Source organism: Mauremys reevesii, linkage group 2 (genome assembly GCF_016161935.1).
Source record: "Mauremys reevesii isolate NIE-2019 linkage group 2, ASM1616193v1, whole genome shotgun sequence".
NCBI classification, from domain to species: Eukaryota; Metazoa; Chordata; order Testudines; family Geoemydidae; genus Mauremys; species Mauremys reevesii.
In genome coordinates this window covers 220,781,747-220,797,261 of record NC_052624.1, presented here as the reverse complement: position 1 = coordinate 220,797,261, position 15,515 = coordinate 220,781,747, and the positions used below count along the sequence as shown (strand labels likewise).

At 44.9% G+C, this 15,515-nt stretch overlaps 1 protein-coding gene across 10 annotated transcripts in view; it reads left to right on the top strand.

Moving 5' to 3' along the window:
- Positions 1-4,579: 4,579 nt before the first annotated feature.
- LOC120398774 (transmembrane protein 68-like) overlaps positions 4,580-15,515 on the top strand; it is a 34,216-nt gene continuing 23,280 nt past the window's right edge. For all 10 annotated transcript variants that reach the window (XR_005594697.1, XR_005594696.1, XM_039526394.1 and 7 more), the window contains exon 1: positions 4,580-4,786. The gene's annotated coding sequence lies outside the window, so the exon portion shown is untranslated. The remainder of the gene's footprint in view (positions 4,787-15,515) is intronic.

The window sequence follows — 15,515 nt, the reverse complement described above, 5'->3', positions numbered from 1 at the left end:
TTTATTAGCCAAATCTTTTAATTTAAAGTGGTTATTAAAATTTGCATACTAACAGTCTTTGAAAGCAAGAACATGGAAAGTTAACCCACTCCCCATATTGTACATGGGATCCTTCTGGCTACCTCAGACTTCTAGCCAGAGGGCTGGGGATGGTGGAAAGCTATTGGACTAAAGGTTGTATTGAGTAAACTCATCAAAGTGGGTGTGCTTGTCCTGGCCTGTTGTTCTAAAGCTCTGTAATAAGGTTATTTTAGTAAAAGGGTATATGTGGCATACATTAAATAAAACTAATGTACTGTGTATGTGTTTATTGTTAACAAAAGGTGTATAAGTAAAAGTTTCCTTTGTAGGTTAAAAAAAAGAAGCCAAAAAGGAAAAAAAAAATGAGTTAACTAAAAAAGTAAATAGTTAACATACTCAGTTTCAAAATAAGACACTGACTCCGTTCAAGGACACAGCCAAGTTTTAGCTGTGAGCAAACAACCAAGAAAAGGGGGGGCTTGAATATACCCAAGCAGATGTAAAATCTGCAAAGACACTAATGCAATGTGTTAGGTTTTTTTCTCACAGGTAAAGAAGAAACAACCCAAAGATCCTAGCAGCCCTACCACTCCTAGGAACCAGAAGACTGGGTCTACATAAAGATCCATCAACAAAAGACTGCCTTGGCTCCACGCTGGAAAGGCCCTTTCCAAGTCCTGCTGTCTACCAACACTGCTGTGAAGTGCCAAAGACTGACTGCTTGGACCCAGGATTCTCACTGCAAAAAAACCCCTCCACCCCTCCACATCAGAAGAATTTTCCTATTGATGATTAGCCTATTCTTTCTTCTAGTTCTACTGTGCTTCTGGACAGCAGGGAAAAAGCTCCCTTGTCCACTGACAGACCAACTGTGCCTTTAGACTTTTCTAGAAAAAGCACAGCTATTACAGGGTGATATGTGCTGGAAACCTCTCCCCTGTAGGATGCTAAACCACAATTGTTTTGGGAAAGAAAAAGAAACACTCACTCCACTGACATTGCCAAAGTCCAGGAATTCCTGATCAGAAAGGACATTGAGAACTGACCCTGGTAAAGAAACAAAGAATTACACACTGGCAGGAAGAAACTTGTGGAACCCATGTTTGGGACTGTGGTATTAATTGGATTTTGGGGTTTATTCTACAGGCTGCGCCCTGTGTTTTGGATAAATCCTTCAGTATGTATTGCCCTCCCTAATTGGATTTTAAATGACATTGCCTTTATTCAGTTTTCAGATCACTTTTACATACCCAGATTGCTCACAAGGGGCTGCCATTAAATTAGCACAACAAAGAGCCTGGGTTATTTCCTCTGGAAAAAGAGGAAATTGGGCAGATCCCTGTGGGCTGGGGCTAACAGTGTAACAGCCATTTGGAATATTCTTAAAGGCCAAAAACATAATAAGAAATTGGGCCGACCAGAAAGGGCCACTAGCCTTATTTCTGAAGTTCAGCTAACCCAAGTACAGGCTGGAGTTGGTGAGTTACATGTCATTTCCACCCTTAGTTCTATAACCCAGAAGTTACTGACAAAGATGGTATTGAATATCACTGAGGCTGGGAAGGTATTGCAGTGGGATCTAGTATGTTTAGAAATTCAGGATTTCCTGAATGACCAGCTGATGGCCATTCAGAGTGATCTTGAGCACCAGATTTGACCCACTGCCCTTACAGACACATCAGGAGTACCATCTGATCTGTGGTCATGGAGACATACTTGGACACTTTCTAAATGGAAGTGTGGACATTCACAGTGCTCCTTCCAAGCATATGGAATCCTGCTGGATCCATGGGGAGGATGCATATGGGACTGAATTATTCACCGAGACATCTGAGAAATTAAACCACTTGGTATACCTACCTGATTTATAGTCAGTGCCCCAATCCCTTAGTTGTTAAATGAACATTCCACTCTTTTGTCCATGCATTCATTCCTGGGTTGGGGGTAACTAAGCTCAAAAGAGCAGTTGTACATATATCTGTAAAGCTTCATTGTTTTTTGTTTTTAAAGTTTGAGAAAACTAAAGTTTGTTGAGTATTCTCAAAGTGACTTTGGGCCTATGTGACCCAAAGTACCTTTATGTAAAGTGCTTTTGTTAGCCTTACTAAACTTTTGTAACCTTTTGTGTTATGTGCTAATTACTGCAGTGGTAAGGTTGCTTGATACTAGATGTAGCCAATATTAAATAAGATAGGCGGAAAGCAGGTGCTGTAATTAAAGTTATATGCATGAAAGTACAAATAACTGATCACAAAAAGTTGCTAACAAGCTAAGGTGGTTTTTTGCCAAGTATGACTTAACTGCTTCATGTGATTGCTATTGCAAAGTGTATTTGCTGCATGGAAATAAAAGGTGGGGGAAAAAAAAAAGTGTGGGGGTAATGGAAATGCGTAGCTAAAGTTCTGTATAAAAAAAAAAAACTGCTTGTATCGGGGGCAGGATTTGAGAATGCTTTTCTCCCTGGCACCTATTTGGGCTTAAATAAACCTGGTTTTGCTTCTCCACCCTGGTGTGATAATTAGTACAACATCATAAATTTACATATTTATGACTGTGTTCTATTTGCCTGAACAAAACAATACAAGCAGTTTGCATTGCCTCACACTTGTTTTAGATTTCTTTGGGCATGTCTACACTTGCAGATGTAGAGCACTGTGAGTTAAACCATCCCTCGGAGACCGCAGTAGGAAAAGCGCTGCAGTGTCAGATTCAAGCAGCTCTTGCAACGCCACAGAGAGCAGTGCATTGTGGTAGCTATCCCAGCCTGCAAGTGGCTGCAATGTGCTTTTCAAATGGGGGGTGGGGGGGTGGAGTGTGACAGAGAGTGTGTTGTGTACGTGTAGGGAGAAAGAGAGGATGGGGGGGGGGGGCTGAGAGCATGTCAGCATGCTGTCTTGTAAGTTCAGAGAGCAGCAGACCCCCCTCCCCCGCCTCTCTCTCTCTCACACACTCACAGCTGCAACATTCCACACTAATGGTTGCTTTGTCCAGGGGCAGATAAGCAGTCCACTGTCAGAAACAGAGCTCTGAATGCCCTATTCCTACACCCGATTCCAAAACAATGACAAGAGTGGCCACTTGACTTAAAGGGATTATGGGACGTTTCCAGAGGCCAACTGCGGTGCAGTAAGGCAACACTGATGCTGGGGTTTTTCAGCTGAGGTGCAGCAAGCATCATGCTTATTGTGGCGGTGGATTACCAGGCGCGCTCCAGCTGCAGAGTCCAGGCGCTCTTAGTGCCTTGCAAGTGTGGATGGGTAGTGAGTTAGGGTGCCTGGGGCTGCTTTAATGGGCTCTAACTTGCAAGTGTAGCTAAGCCCTTTTCCCTCTCTTATAAAGATTAACAATGGAACAATAAGGCAGGGCCACCCAGAGGATTCTGGGGGCCCGGGGTCTTCGGCGGCGGGGGGCCCTTCTGTTCTGGGACCCGCCACCGAAGTGCCCCGAAGACCCGCGGTGGACCCCCCCCCCCCGCCGCCGAATTACCGCCTTAGCCGGACCCGCCACCGAAGTGCAGCCCGGTCTTCGGCAGTAATTCGGCGGAGGGGGCCCCCCGCCGCGGGTCTTCAGGGCACTTCGGCGGCGGGTCCCGGAATGGGAAGGGCCCCCTGCCGCCGAATTACCGCCGAATACCGAGCTGAACTTCGGCGGCGGGTCCCACTCAGTCTTCGGCGGTAATTCGCCGGGGCGGGGGTCCTTCCGCTCCGGGGCGGAAGGACCCGTCGCCGGCGAAGACCGGGAGCAAAAGAAGCTCCTGCGCCTGGCCCCGCAAGAGTTTTCTGGGCCCCCCGGAGCGAGTGAAGGACCCCGCTCCGGGGGCCCCGAAAAACTCTGGTGGGGGCCCCTGTGGGGCTCGGGGCCTGGGGCAAATTGCCCCTCTTGCCCCCCCCCCTCTGGGCGGCCCTGCAATAAGGCCCCGATTCTACACCACACCTATGCAGAATCCCACTGGGTGTGTCAAATCATGCATGTGTTCCAGTGTTTGCACGACTGGGACCTAAATTAAAAGTCTTCCGCCTTCCTAGACATAAGGTGCTGAAGCAAGCCACGTCTGTCTACAAAGAGCGGAGCATGCATGAGCTCTTTCCCTTTTACCTATGAAAACGAAATGCCCTTATGCTCCTCGTTCTTTTAGGCGAGATTCTGTGATTTCTTCCATAAGCCTGGAGAAGCTGGCAGCGCGTAGAGCTCGCTGACAGATTTCTCAGGACAGCGGCCTGAAACACGGGGCCACCACGGGAAACCTGGGCAGGAGGCACCCGGGTGCTGCGGGAGGGCAGCGCTGACGCTGGTCGGGGTCTCCGGAGCGGAGCTGGGCACGGAGGCTGCCGGTGCCAGGCTCTCGCGCTGACAACGCCCCGCGCCGGGGCTCTGCGCCCCGCCGGCTGCAGCGCTCCCGGCCCCTGCAGACGGGCCGCGCGGCAGGGAACACAGCGGCCCGGCCCGGCCCGGCCCGGCGCGCGCGTCACTCTGGAGCGCCCCGGAACTCCCGCGATCGGCTCCGCCCTGCACCGGCCAGCGCGTGCGCACCGCCGGATTCCTTCCGCCGGAAGCGGCGCGCGGCGCGTGTCGCACCCAATGGAGTCCGGAGGATTTTGCCTCATTAGAGACGAGGTGGCGCCGATACTCCCCGGCTCCCTGACTTGGCCCCGGAGGGAAGGGGAGGGGAGGGGAGCCGCCCTGGCGGGACCCGGACTCCGCGGGGGCGGCAGGTGGAGGAGAAAACCCGACGCAGGACTAGAGTCGGAGCCGCTGCCGGAGCGAGGTGAGGAGGGAGGCGCCCGCGGGGCCGCCGTTGGGTCGCTCCACGGGGAGCCGCTGCCGCAGCGCGATGTGGGGGCTCATCCCCCTCTTGGCCAGGGCGGCGCGCCGCGGGGGGCGCTCTGCCCGTCGCCGGTCCCGGGGCCGGTGGACCTGGCGCAGGCGTGCGCTTGGCGCGCTGGGGTCTGGAGCCGGCCCTGCCCATGGCAGTGCCCGGGGCACGTCTTCCCTCCGGGTTGAGGGGAGAGAGACGTGTGTAGGGTCATCACCGGCTGCCCCCCACTGAGGCACTATTGACCTCGACCCTCCTCCTCTGCACACGAGGGAGCGGTGAGGTGGGATCCTCCCCCCCCCTTACTTCTTTGTATGTGTAAAGAAGCCCTAAATGTGTGATGTTCCCTGGTGCTGCGGGGCTTGGCCTGTGACCCGTACCGAAATCAACGGGTGTGATGCACCCAGCAACAGGCTTGGATCGTGCTCTCATGAAAAACGTGCTTTTGATTTTTAAAAGAAAAAATGACTTGATCATAAAAAATATGCGAACAAATACAACTACAGTAGGAAAAATAAAAGCACTGTATATTCAGGAAATTATCAATGTCAATTACCTTGACACTAGGGGGGATAGCTCAGTGGTTTGAGCGTTGGTCTGCTAAATCCAGGGTTGTGAGTTCAATCCTTGAGGGGGCCACTTAGGGATCTGGGGCAAAAATCAGTACTTGGTCCTGCTAGTGAAAGCAGGGGCTGGACTGGATGACCTTTCAGGGTCTCTTCTAGTTCTGTGAGATGGGTATATCTCCATATATATTACATTACTTTAAGCAAACCCACTAACCAATTAAATGACCCCAGCACAACCAATTTAGACTTCATGTGGACATCATTCAATCTTGAAACACAACTCTGAGTAATCAAAAATACTTCTGACAAAGTGGGTATTCACCCACAAAAGCTTATGCTCCAATACAACCAGTGGGAGAACACTTCAAGTCTGTCACTGAGTGGTTAGCGAGGTTGAAGGTGGTAATTTTGCAACAAAAAAACTTCAAAAAGGGATTCCAAAGAGAGACTGCTGAACTCGAATTAATATGCAAATTAGATACAATTAACTTAGGTTTAAACAGAGACTGTGAATGGTTGCGTCATTACACTAATTGAATCTATTTCCCCATGTTAAGTTCTCCTCACTCCTTTTATGGGTCATCTCGATTATCACTTCAAAGGTTTTTTTTCTCCTACTGATTATAGCTCATCTCAGTTGATTGGACTCTTACCATTGGTATGGGTACTTTCACCTTTTCATGTTCTCTGTATGTATAAATATCTTCTGTCTGTGTGTTCCACTCTATGTATCTGAAGAAATGAGCTGTAGCCCACGAAAGCTTATGCTGAAATAAATTTGTTAGTCTCTAAGGTGCCACAAGTACTCCTGTTCTTTTTGCCAATACATCTGTTAGTCTTTAAGGTGCCACAGGACTCTTTGGGTATGGCTACACTTACAAATCTGCAGCGCTGGTAGTTGCAGCGCTGGTCGTCCAGCTGTGCAGGGCCAGCGCTGGTGTGTGGCCACACTCACAGCTTCCAGCGCTGCAGTGTGGCCACATTTGTAGCATTTGCAGCGCTGTTGGGAGTGATGAATTATGGGTAGCTATCCCAGCATTCAAGTGGCAGCAACGTGCTTTTCAAAAGAGGGGGGTATGGGGCAGTGTGACAGGGACCGGGGGGGAGAGAGAGAGAGTGGATTTTTGGAACCGACACTGTGCAAAATCAGAAAATTTTCCCACCCCCTTACTGTTAACTGCAAACAACCTGCATCCAACATACTGTCTTCCCCCCTCTGCCCCCTCCCCCCGTTTCTCTCAAGCAAAGCAAACACTCAACCCCTGCAGGGGTTATCTCATTTCATTGTTGACAGTAGTTACAGATTAATGACAGCAAACAGGAGCTATGTTTGAAGCAGCTCCAGGGAGCCCAGAGCTCCGAATTGACAACAAAACAAAGAGAGGCTGCATAACAAAACAAAGGGAATAATTTAGTTTAAAGCATTCTGGGATCCTCCTTATACCCTGGAGGCCAATAACAGCGCTGGTGAGTGTCCACACTTGATGACCAGCGCTGCAAAACCAGCGCTGCAACCCTTATACCCCAAGCAGACCTGGGTGTATGGCCAGCGCTGCAGCCAGGGAGTTGCAGCGCTGGTTGTGCCCTGCAAGTGTGGACAGGGTGTAATTGCAGCGCTGGAAAGCCTCTACCAGTGCTGCAACTTGCAAGTGTAGCCAAGCCCTTTGTTGCAAAAATACTTCTGTTCACAAACACAACAGATCATTAAACATTACAGGAAAGCCAGATAAGGCGTCCTATACATAGAGGTGTTTGCTCAGAGAACTGCACAAGACACTTGGTAGAATATTTTTATTGAGTCAAATTATTTAAAATGTCATTGCCTTAAATTCTACAGATCTTAAAGTCATTTCTCTGGGGACCCCTATGTTGCATTTGGCTGCATATAAGAATTTCTCACTTTAAATAGTATGGCTCTAGCGCCACTGAAACAATTTTCTTCAAACCCGTCTTATTCCTTATAGCTCCTTAAATCTTACAAAACAACCAAGTTTGAACAAAATTGTTTTAGCAATTTTTTAATGTATTTATTTGGGGTGTTTTTTGCTGTTGTGTACACAAATTTTTTTATCAGAATGTAAAGGGAAAAGAATGCTTTTAAAATATGCATTCATTGAACATCTAATCTGACATCTTGTATAACACAGGCCGTAGAACTTCCTCAAAATTCTCCTAGAATATATTTCTCATAAAAACATCTAATCTTGATTTAAAAAATTGTCAGTGATGGAGAATCCAATGGTTAATTACCCTCACTGCTAAAAATGTACACCTTATTTACTTTCTGAATTTGCTAGCTTCAACATCCAACTGTGGACCTTTCTCTGCTAGATTGATGAGTGCATTATTAAATATTCTCTATGTGATTATATATAGACTGTAGTCAAGTCACCCTTTAACCTTTTCTTTGTTAAGATAAATAGATTGAACTTTTTGAGTCTGTCGCTATAAGGCATGTTTTCTTATACTCTAATCATTCTTGCGGCTCTTCTCTGAATCTTCTCCAATTATCAACATCCTTCTTGGCACCAGAACAGGACTGAGTATTCCAGACATTAGTGTCAAATACAGAGGTAAAATAACCTCTTTACTCCTACTTGAGATTCTCCTGTTTATGGATCCCACTTTTTGGCCACAGTGTCACACTGGGAGCTCATGTTCAACTAATTATCCACCATGACTCCCAAATCTTTTTCAATCATAGCTTCCCAGTATGGAGTCCCCCAAACTGTAAGTATGGCTTGCACTCCTTGTTCTTGGATGTTTACATTAACATATAGTCATATTAAAATGCACATTGTTTGCTTGCACCAAGTTTAACAGGCAATCTGGATTGCTCTGAATCAATGACTGATCCTCTTCATTATTTACCATTCCCCCAGTTTTGTGTCACCTGCAAACTTTATCAGTGTCAATGATGATTTAATGTTTTCTTCCATGTCATTGATAAAAATGTAAAAAATAGCATAGGACCGAGAACAGATCCCTGCAGGATGCCACTGGAAACATACTTGCTTGATGTTGATTCCACATTTACGGTTGCATTTTGAGACCGATCAGTTAGCCAGTTTTTAATCCATTTAATATGTGCCATGTTTTATATCATTCTAGTGTATCAATCAAAATGTTGTGCAGTATCAAGTCAAATGCTGTACAGAAGTTTAAATATATTATGTCAACACTATTACGTCTAATCAACCAAAATTTGTAATCTCACCAAAAAAAAGATATAAAATTAGTTTAACATGGGTTCCATAAACCCATGTTGATTTGCATTATTACATCGCCTTCCTTTAATTCTTTAATTGGGTCTCATATCAGCCACTCTATTATCTTGCCTGGGATAGATGTCAGGCTGATAGGCCTAATATTAACCAGGTCATCCTGTTTACCCTTTTTAAAAATTGGCACAAAATTAGCTTTCTTCCAGTCTTCTGGAACTTCCCCAGTGCTCCAAGGATTATTGAAAACCTTGTAAAACTCCTGGATGCAAGTTATCTGGACCGCCCAATTTAAAAATGTGTAACTTTGGTAGCTTCTGTTGAACATCTTCCAGAAATACTAGTGCAGGGAAAGAGTGTTATCATCTGCATATGATGAGACTGTATTTACTGTTTTTTCTCCATATACAGAATCAAAATATTTATTAAACACTTCTGTCTTTTCTACATTATTATTGCTAATTCTACCATTTCCTTCTAGTAATGGACCAATACCATTGTCAGGATTCTTTCTGTTCCTAATATATTTAAAAAACTCCTTCTTTTTGTCCTTAACTCTGGTGGCTATAGATTTTTCCTTGTGCTGGGATGGCACTAGTTGCACTGATGGGTTTTTCCCATGGCCATGCTAATTTTGCTTGAAATAACAGATGCAGCTGACATCATAGACAGCAAAATGCTGCTCTTTGCAGGTGTTGCTGTGAACACGTTAAGCTGTTTTAGCTAACTTCTCTTAGACCGATTCTGGAGATTTGTGAGGAGCATCTGCTGTTTCTCCTCTCCAAAGAGGAAATCTTAATCCTAGCTTTAATCTTGTCACCAGTCTTATTCAACATCAATTAAAGTAATTTAGTAAGATTGTAAGAAGACAACGTGCGACACCATTATTGTGCCAATCAGACACAGCTATGTGTATCTTTCTCATCCAATGCAGACAATGAGCTCTTCAAACTATTCCACTATATGAAGGAAATTGGAATCTGAATGAAAAACATCTGTCTGAGGTTAAATGTGGGAAATATGCAGATGATGCTAGTTAAAAGTGGAAAGCACTTCAAGGACATAATAGCTCTGTCGAAACTTGCCCACAAATAATGAAGGTGTATCATCTCAAAGTCAGTTTGGACTCATTGTTGCAACCTGGTCAGAGGTAGCTGGCACTCTGCAACCTTTGAGTTTGCTATGCCTGGCGACCACAGGATGATGGTTTTTAGGATGGAATGTAGAGCATTCTCAGTGGAATGCGCTGGGCTTTGGAACTCTGACACTCATGGTCAAGACAGATCCTAGACCTTGTTAGAGTGAAAAACAAGACTTCCTTTAATCAGGCTTTCTCACAAAAATGAAGTTGCAGAAGGGCCTGAGAATATTCTCCAGGATAACAGAAAACAACCTGCTGGGTTTGCAATTGGGTTTCTGCAGGGCGAAGTAAATGCCAGAGACCCAGTAGCCCCATGTACTGGTGATGAAGGGACTGGAGCTTCCCTTCCCTTCTGGTGCCTAACAGTGAGGCATTTGGGTCACTGAACAGAATTTGCAGTAATCCATAGTTTTGTAAGTAGCACCTAGGAAACTGGTGGTTGCAGTAGAAATATTACATATAATTATGTGTGATGGGGGTAGCCAAATTCTGCAAGGGTTACACACGCAGACAAGTCTTTCAGCTCAACCCATAAGGAATTGGGTTTGAAAAAGTTATGAGCAACTGAAAGAGAGGTGTTGTAGTGGCAGTTAGACCTCAACTCTTAAATAGACTTTGAATGGATGTAGCCACATATACACTTTGAAATGACTTCCAGAGCACTACAAGACAGAGATGGATATGAAAGATGAGTTGGGGAGGGAGCGTCAGTGAAGTCCAGGGGTAAAAATCTGGTGTGCAGCTTGATCATCTTGTGGTAGGGAACTGTCTGTGGACACTGCTGGGGCTCATAAACTTAATCTCTTAAACTAGGTGCAGGCTGACAGATATGTGGTGCATACTGAAACCCTGTTTTTGCTGTTGGACAGGAAAAGGAGCTCTCTCCTCTCCTCTCCTCCTCTAGCAGGGCCTCTGATCCATTCAGTATGGAGATCTACGGCTACAAGCAAAATTCCACCATGCCTTCGGTGCTTGAGAGCCTAAACCTCAGCTTGTCTAGCTGCACCATCTCTGTAGAATGCAGCTTTCTTAGTGGGTTGTAGATGGTGACATGTTCTCTGAAATAACCATGATTTTACCTGTTTGGGGCCTTGCTAAATTAGGATTACAATTTTGAATTCAATCTAAAAGCAAACGTGGAGTTAATGTAGTATGCGGACCACTGGAGTGATGTGCTCACAGTGTGTTGCGTAAGAGGCCATCTATTGTTCATGTACTCAGGACCTCCATGAAGAGTGGGTTGCAGTAGCCTCACTTCAAGGTGACAGGCCTGGATCACAGTGCAAGGTCCTTTGCAGAAGAAACAACACAGTTTACTGGTCATTTACATGTGGTAGAAAGCTGTCCTTTGCCACTGTTATTCTACCTCTTCCCTCTAGTTCAGCAGTTTTCATACTTTTTGAGCTGAGACCCCCCCCCCGCTTTGAGTTACAATTTTTGGTTGTGCCCCCCAGTCCTGACAAAAATAGACACATGCAAAAGTATGCTTGACAGCCTACTCATAAACCTAACGGAGACCTTAACATAACTTTTAATTAAATTACTACAACTGTAAGTAAGTTTCAAATACACGGATATTTAATGGCACATCCCAGGTTTCCTGCTTCTGCCTTGCAGCCAAGCTGCACTGTTAGGGCAGGGCCAGTACCTTCCCCTTCAGGTTTTCAGGGTGCGGGAAGGCATGTGCAATGGTTTCTGGGTGTGGAGGCTGCCGGAAGTGGAAATTGATGTGGCTGCAGTGGGTGTTGACACTGACTCTCAGGCTGGGTGGCCTGCTGAAATGAGTTGGGGGTGAAGGTGGTGCTTCCTCCCCGCTCCCCGTGGGGGCTGGCCTATGTTCCGCAGCACTGGCATGAGCCGCCTGGTGTCACCACTCCCCGCCTTCTGAATGTTCCTCCATGCCCCCAGGATGGCGTGCCCCATGGTTTGAAACCTCTCCTCTAGCTTCTAGCTACAGAAATGGGGAGTTTCTGCTACTTCACTTATTCTCCAGTCTCTCTTTAATTTGTTTTAAAAAATGGTCTTCTGTAGAAAATAGTTCCAGTACCTGCCTCAGATGCTCACAGCTGCGCCAAGCAAAAGCTGAATGAAAGTGACATGTTTTTTTCGGCCCTTAGGATTCTGAATAGCAACAGTGAAACTAGTTAGCATGTTATAATTTCAGTCTGTCCCTTGGGAAAAGTATGAGTAGCAGCCGAGATATGATGGAATGATGTCTCTTCAAGCTTACTAATTAACGTACGTTGTAACTGTATGTGCTGTAAACTACTTTGTTAAAGCATACATTCTTTCAGCACTGGTGAATCAGGAACAATCTCTCCTCCACTGTCTCTACATTTTACATGACGGAAACATTTTCGTACTTGCCATTGACAGGTAGATTTGCTTTATTTTCCAAACTGTTGTCACTTAAGGTTTGTCTAGACTAGGATAAAAGGTGTATTATAAAGATGCTAGCTAACATCTTTTAAAACACTTGTGGAGATGAGGCAAGTGGTATTTTAGCATGTGCTGGCTGAATGAGGTGAACCCTAGTCTTCCCCTTATATACTAAAAATTTAGGGCTGTGGTCTCCAACCTTTTTAAGCACAAGATCACATTTTGAATTTAAGTGTAACCCAAGATGTACCTCAAAGAAAATGTAGAAGTAAATTTGTTATATAAAGCTGAGATCAAGTGATTAATATGTATAATTATACATTTTTCCTACTTACCGAGTCTGTGTGACACTTGTGATGCACATTATCTTCTAGTGTCTTGAAATTTGGGTTGTAATTTGAAATAGCTTGTTGGATGCAGTCCTGCAGAGGAGCATCTGAGGCAGGTGCAATACTTGGACTTGATCATCTTCATTTGTGAGAATGCTGTCTCACACAGATAGGTGGAACCAAAATAAGCTTTCACTTTTAAAGCACAGGACAATAGAAGGGGGTTGTGATGGGTTGGGTCACAGAAACTCCCTCAAGGCTGTCACTAGATGTGCAGGGATGCCACTGAGAACAACTCCCCCTGCCAGAAAAGGCTTCCCTCCACTCTGTCTTGCTGAGCCAGTCACACCAGTCGGCTTCAGCACAGACCTAGGAGTTGTGCCATGCCCCCCCTGCAGTTCACAGAAATTAAGATTCACTTAGCCCAGGGGCTTCTCAGTTAACAGGGATTTTCCCAGCACCCAGTATTCAGGCTTTGGCTACACTTGCATTTCAAAGCGCTGCCGCGGCAGCGCTGCAGGCGCAAAGGTACAAAAGCAACACCAAAGAAAGCGGCGCGCTGTCCGCGCCCCACTTCCCCCCCTCCTGGGGGGAATAGCGGACGCGGCTGGGGCTCAGCGCTGGGGCTTGCTGGGGCTGGCGCTGGCTTGCGCGCGCGCAGGCAGCTGCGCTGCGTGGTTGCTGTTGCAGCACTGCCTGCTTCGCTTGTAGCCAAAGTGTAGCCAAGCCCTCAGTCTTTCTGGGAGCCTAAACCCTGAATAAATCCATTTTACTCTGTATAAAGCTTATACATGGTAAACTCATAAATTGTCCACCCTCTATAACACTGATAGAGAGATATGCACAGCTGTTTGCTCCCCCAGGTATTAATCACTACTCTGGGTTAATTAATAAACAGAAGTGATTTTATTAAGTATAAAAGGTAGGATTTAAGTGGTTTCAATTAATAACAGACAGAACAAAGTAAGTTACCAAGCAAAATAAAACAAAACACGCAAGTCTAAGCCTAATACATTAAGAAACTGATTACAGATGAAATCTCACCCTCAAAGATGTTCCAGTAAGCTGCTTTCACAGACTAGACTCCTTCCTATTCTGGGCCCAATCCTTTTCAGACCAACGTTGTAGTTTATGGCCTGGGTCACCCCTCATAGTTACTGTGCTTTCTCAAGAAGCTGATCAACTGCTTCACTGATGCTACTTAGAATCAAACACACTGACATACAAATACGTAGCCAATATTCATAACTTCAAATACAAAAATGATACACACGTACAGACAGCATAATCATAACCAGCAAATTACAACCGTTCCATAGACACCTTACTTGACCTCCTTTGTACAAAATTTGGTGCAAGTATAGGACCTTGGTTGCACCATGATCTATATGGTCACAGTTCATGTCAATAATGTCACAGGGCTACTTTTTTCGGTTTATGAATCCCTCAAAATCGTTGTCCCTAGATCTGGCTGTCATGGTAACTATCTCCATATCAATTCCACTACTTTGTAAATCAAACAGCTGATGGAATATTGCAGCCAACCCACCAATGTCTTCTGGAAGGAACGGATTTGAGATACACATGATGATTGGCTCCATCATGTCTAATTCTTGAAATTGCCTGTTGAATTCCTCTGCTAATTTGGTCAGCTCTTGCTTGACTCGAGTTTACAATTCTGACAGCGATTTTCATTACATGTGGGAAGTCCATAACTTTACTCGCTAATGCTTGCAGATGGATTATACAGTGGTAATTTACAAATGAAAGAAAATGTGGATCACTTTTGCAAAATGCAACAAAGCTTGCATTTTCACCAAGCATGGCGGATGCATCATCCGTTGTGATCAAAACAAGTTTCTTGACTGGAATGATTTTCTCAAGCATGTACTTTTTAAATTCGTTGAAGATATCTTTGCCTCTTGTTCTCTCTTTAAGGGGCAAAGCAGTCAGAAGGTCCTCTAGTTGTCATGTCCTTAAAAACCATTCAAACAAAAACAATTATCTGGGCTGATGTCGAGTGATTCATCAAACTGCAGTGGATAGCAATTGCAGTCATTCAAATCCTGCTGTCCTTGCTGAAAGATGTCTTTGGACAATGATTCCACCCGTCTTGCTATTGTGGAAGCACCAAGTGTTATGCTGTGAATTGCCATCATTATTTCCTCTTTGTTTTTAAAGTCTTTAAATAAGGAGTCTGCTGGCACAGCCGTTGCCTCTTTAAATACTTCTCCATCTGTAAACAATTTCTTGTGTTTTGTCACCAGATGACAAACACGAAGGATACTTCAGTAGAGGCCTTCCCTTTTGCTGCTGATTTAGTTAAAAAATGACTGTAGAGCTTTCAAAACAGCCTTGAATTCATTAACTTTCTTTGTATGGAGTGTGCTATTCAAGGGGACACTGTCCTTGAATTTGCTATGCATTGTTTTGTGGTGTCTTTCTAAATTCCCCTTTTTACTTATTGATGTACTTTTGTGGCATAGAAGACATGCACACTTATCTTTCACTGTTGCGAACAGAAATTCACTTTCCCATTCCGAATGGAAGTTACAGGTTTTCGGTTTCTTTTTCGATGGCCTGGGTTCATCACTCGTTAATGCTAGCAAGCTAATTATGTATTTTTTATTATAAAAAGGGGAAAAGGAGAGCACTAGTGACGACTGTAATCTATAGGAAACACTTCTGAGCAGTAGACATGTGCCCCATGCACGGTGAGCTTTTTTTTTTCTTTCAATTCTGCACTTGCAACCAATAATAAGTGCTGTTTTAAATGTATTTACGAAGCTGTTTCAAATTTATAACCTGTCACGTTGAGGGGGTCAACTCATCATGCCTAGCTAACAACATGATTAGTTTAAAAGGGTCTGGTCTGATGCAATCATGCATGCTGCTTTATTTTTTGCCTAACTTTAGCTTGGTTGGTGCTGGTTGGTGACCACTGATCTAGGGGGAAAATGTTAGTTTCAGAGAGAGGCAGATATACCATGGAAGGAGGGAATGGAGAAGATATGGTAACATGAAGTTTGTTGTATTTTCTTT